This window comes from Fukomys damarensis, unplaced genomic scaffold, assembly GCF_012274545.1.
Source record: "Fukomys damarensis isolate Sample0158 unplaced genomic scaffold, DMR_v1.0_HiC HiC_scaffold_16, whole genome shotgun sequence".
Classification (NCBI taxonomy): domain Eukaryota; kingdom Metazoa; phylum Chordata; class Mammalia; order Rodentia; family Bathyergidae; genus Fukomys; species Fukomys damarensis.
This window is the reverse complement of record NW_022900928.1, coordinates 24,005,559-24,010,302: the sequence shown is the minus strand read 5'-3', so window position 1 is coordinate 24,010,302 and position 4,744 is coordinate 24,005,559.

The following is a 4,744-nucleotide window of genomic DNA, read 5'->3' as shown; positions in this document are numbered from 1 at the left end:
AAAAAATGGGACAATCAGAATCCAGAAATTATCTAGCAAATTCAATTCAGAGCCTATTGAAGGCACAAGGAGTAACAGTTGAGAGGGTACGATTGGAGGCCTTTGTTAAGATTCTGGACACAGTTTGTCCATGGCTATGTGATAAGGCTATAATAAATGCTGAAGTATGGGAAACAGTTGGAAACCAGTTGAATGAAGCCCTTCTGGCCGAGCCTAATCGTTTTCCAGAAGGTTTTATTGGGCTTTGTTAAACGCAGCTCTCAGGACACCAACCAAAAAGGAAATCTTGGAAGCCTTAAACGAGGTGCATGAAGGGTTAAGGACCAAAGACAATCTTCCGGTGTTACTTCGTGGGACGTCATTACAGACTCTGTTAATCCCTTAAAGATAAAGATTGTGAAGTCTCCTCCTAAGAGCTAATTCTTCCTGCTTTTCCATCTTATGTGCTTTTTTATACTTTGCCTATCATAGTAAATGATTATTTTTTACATCCACAAATAGAAGGTTAATAGTAAATGAGACAGAAAAATAATTAGGAAAGTTATAAGTAAGAGTTATGCTTTTGCATCTTGTTAAAAAAAAAAAACAGGTAAAGAAAGATATACAAGACCAGAAGGCCTAAGTATACAGAGAAGGTGTATGGAAATCATATAAAAAGGTTTACATTTACAGTCAAGAAGAGCTTTCATTCCTTTAACCCTAATTCTACAAGAGATCTCTGTTAATTTTGATCTGCAAAAATTCTGACTAGTCATAACAAAAAGATTTTATAATTCAATTGGCCAAAACCATCTTAGTGCACTCGTTAAAATTGTCTTATATGTTTGTCTGTCTTAAGTGTTGTATGTTTGTCTGTCCTAAATGTTCTAAGTGTTCAAAGATGTTTGTATGTTCTTGATCAAGATGATGTCAAATATAAATAGATTGTTGATTTCTACAACCTGGCTTTATAGGATCAAATAAAAAACTTAAATATAAGTAAATATGAATCTTTAAGTTTGGATATGCTCCTGTTGGTAAATAAAGAAGCAGCTGCTCAGAAAATTTATTCTGATCTTTGTTCACTAATGGGAGCCACCAAAATAATTTTTTACAGCCTTATAAAAAGATATATCTTGTTAAATATGTTGTTGGGAATGTTTTGTTGGTTATCAAAGGTCTGAATTATAGAAATGTTATTGTAATATGTTTCTGATGGTTATTTTCTGTTAAAAAAAAAGATCCTGTTGATACAAAGCCACATTACAGGATATAAGAATTCATATAATTATAATAATTATTGCTACTTTTCTGGTATACAAAAAGTATTCATATTGTTTGACCATGCAGGTTTTCCAGCATATTGTTTGAGAATAACCTTTTGGTCCAGGTATTCTCCCTTTTCTGCTCCACCTACTTATGGTTACAGGAACATTTATAGATCCACCACTATCCCTGAACAGCTTGAAGCTGGGTTTCCACTGAGGAGACCGAATTGGGACCCCAACACTGAAGCAGCAGAGAGAACTCCAGGATGTGTCTTGGTGCACAAGCGGAGACTTTATTGTCCAGAACAAGGATTCATTGGAACTGGTTTGGCTATATTTCAGCAACAAATGGACTTATTAAACAAAGAAGTTGAAGGATTGTGGTTGCATACTCGATTGGACTGTGATCCCAGATTTCAACAACTCTGCCTTACTCCCTTTCCTGTCAAAAACCATTCTGAGGAAGTTAGACGACTTTCTTCATTGTTGCGAGGGTCTTGGAATCGGACATTTCTAAATGCAACTAATCAGTTGTCATTGGACATTGAGGTCTTGTCTGGTGTTCATGCCAATTCTATCTGGCTTGATTTAGATTTTGCTACAGAAGTTTGGGAAATTTTGAAAAAGATGTTTTCACCTTTTTGGATTGCTGTTATGATTGGTTTATGTATTTTGGGTTACTGCTCATATCGATGCTAGAAGCATTCCCAGTTTAAATAGGAACGTTTAGCTATGGCTGTACAGGCTTCTTTGGATGATGATACAACGTGCATAGCCATTTACTTGGCTCAGGCTCGGCGTGCTTAGATCCCCCGCCTTGGGATACTCAGTGACGGGTAAGGACGGAAGCTTCTGGCTATCAACCTAAGACAGGTCGTATTGGGACATAAGCCCTGCGACTGATGACGGGTAAGGAGATGGAAGACTTCTGCCACCTAAGACAGAGGTTCCTTGGCTGATGCATGATGAGTTGCTAGCATTCTTCATGCTATCAAAGAGAGATGGGGAAATTATGGTGAGCCATTATGGTGAGCCTTGACACAGGCCTAGCCATGATTGAACTTTGAGTCACCTCACTGGCACGGACGTGCTCTCGCCCATAGCCACAGGCGAGTTCAGCTGGTAGCAGATGTAACCCATAATGGTGGTTATTGTTTCCCTCTGGAATGTGTGGGCGGTACTCGCACTCCTGTGCAGCCCTCGCTCCCATGCAGCTGGAGAGTATAAAAGGAAGAGGTTCTGTAATAAAGCAAGCAAGCAAGCAAGCAAGGAACTTGAGAAGAAAGGTGCCTCCCATCTCTCTGTCCTCGTCCTTTCAGGTTTAGGGCCTGCTGGCAGGATCCTGACGTCGCGGCTCAAAAAGCAAGCACAAGCAAGCAAGGAACGTGAGAAGAAAGGTGCCTCCCATCTCTCTGTCCTCGTCCTTTCAGGTTTAGGGCCTGCTGGCAGGATCCTGACGTCGCGGCTCACGACAACTTGGAATACTTTAGCCTACCACTTTCATTTTGCCAATGCCAGTATTTCGAGTTTCATCTCTCAATTCCAGGCACAAAGCATGAATGTGTCTCATTCAAATTTCACTTCCTGTCTCATATTCTTTGAGAAACAATCACTGCTATCTTCATTTAAGTCTAGAGTGGGTCACCAATATTCTTCCGGTTTATGTGTAAAGTTTGAAAGCACTTTCAAACATGGATCAGTGTCCTTCAATCTAGAGAACTTTTTTTTGTTAGTCTCCTGCTAATACTCAAAAGAGCTATCAATTCTAATTTGTGTGCCTCAAATACATAGGCATGATTTCATTTTGAAGTGTAGACGTACTGGCATACTAGGACTTAAGCGGAATAAAGTCTATTAGACCTGTTTTCTTTTCTTTTTTTCTTCATTGTTTCTCTCCTGGGAATTGAACCCAGGAACTTCACACTCAGATACATCCCCAGCTCTTTAAGAGTTTTTTTTTTTAAATATTATTTTGAAGAAGGGCCTCTCTGTGTTGCTAGGTTGCAAAAGTTGGTCTCACACTTGATTCTACGTCAGCCTTCCACAGCACTGGCCACAATGCCCAACTTACCTCCCATTTGATAACATTGTATAAAAGATGAGTAAGTTGAATGATCACGATATCTTTCTTTTAAGCTATAATATCTTGCAAGTCAGAGTTTGGACCAAAATGTCTTGCTGCGCACAATCATAGGTTTCAGCATCCCATCCTCAGGTACTTGATAGATTACAATGCCATTACCATGAATTCTACTCCAGTGATTCATTTTGCTGAGTACAGCACATTTATGAAATACCATCTGATAACCCATAATTTAAATCTAAGTATAAAGTAACATTAACTTCCTCTGATATACAGTTATTTTCTCTGGTCTTAGGTATTTCTTTTGTTTGTTGGTGTTAATTACACAGGATAATGAATATTTTTTTGCTGTACTCATACATGCATCTGGTGTATTTTGATCATTTACTCTCCCTCACCATCTTTTTCTTCATTCTCCTTCATTCTCTTCCTTTTCTCTAATAGTCTTTTTACTTTTATGTAATCTCTCAGTTTTCCTATCTTCTATACATAAAATAAAATATGCTATTTTTCTTCTGAGTTCCATTTATTTGTCAGAAAATTACATTGTGTTATTTTTTTCCTGGTTAAATATTACTCCATTGTAAATATATAACATTTTTTGCAAGAATCTTTTTAGAAATGCTGGACTTTGTTTGCACAGCTTATGTGAATTGTGCCATAATAAACCTGGTATATAGGTTTCCCTCTATTATTTTTGCATCTATATTCATTAAAAGATATTGATCTATAATTTTCATTTTTTGATTGGGTTTTTGTCCAGTTTAGGAATCAGGGTGATACTGGCTTCCATAAATGTATTTAGGTACACTCCACAGCTCTCAGTTTCTTTGAAGAGCTTGAGGAGTGTTGGTGACCTAAAACCCTTAAACATTTTTTATAAAATGGATACATTTTGAGGATATACTCCTATGTAAATAAATAAGTCACACATGTGTAAATACCGAATAGTTTCTCAGGTGTGAAAAACTATAATAGTACATAAAATCGTAATGAGATAATTGACCATGTGAAATAGGAATAAAAGGGCTAAATGTGTGGGGAAAGTGGGAAGGGTAGGGGAAAGGGAATAAGGAAAAAGGAAAAAATATGAGAAAATGAAAAAATTGAAATAAGTATTTGTAAACTGGGGGGGTGAAGGGAAGACAGGGACAAGGGGAAAAAATGAGAACCAAGACCATTTGTCATGTAAAGGTACAACATCCCAATGATAAATGCAACTGTACTGTATACCTAAAATGTACCAATAAACTCAATTAAAATAAATTTTTTTGGTAAAATTCAGCAGTGAGGCCATCAGGTCCTGTGCTTTTTTGTTTTCCCTAAGTTTGGTAAGATTATTACTGTGTACATTTCATTGTTTGTGATTGGGTTCTAAGTATGTGTGAATGTGCAAATATATATGTATGTGTGT